The following is a 252-nucleotide window of genomic DNA, read 5'->3' as shown; positions in this document are numbered from 1 at the left end:
AATTTCTCCATTTCTTGTTAAATCATTTAGAGGCATAGCCCAAAGAACACAATCAGCAAAACCCTGAAAAGAATGCATCTGATGAAATATGTAATACTGTCTTTATGCTTCAATGTTTCCCAACTTCATGAGATTTGCACTACATCTGAAGAGAACAATGCCCTGAATCCACTTGCAGGTCTAATGAACTATGTGTATGTCCTTGGATAAGTCATATACCCTGTAGGTGGAAGCTGCTCATTCATTTCCCAG

The sequence above is a fragment of the Microtus oregoni genome, unplaced genomic scaffold (genome assembly GCF_018167655.1).
Source record: "Microtus oregoni isolate MIOR12 unplaced genomic scaffold, Mior012 000052F_ref0000163, whole genome shotgun sequence".
Lineage (NCBI taxonomy): Eukaryota > Metazoa > Chordata > Mammalia > Rodentia > Cricetidae > Microtus > Microtus oregoni.
Note: the sequence above shows the minus strand (reverse complement) of the source record.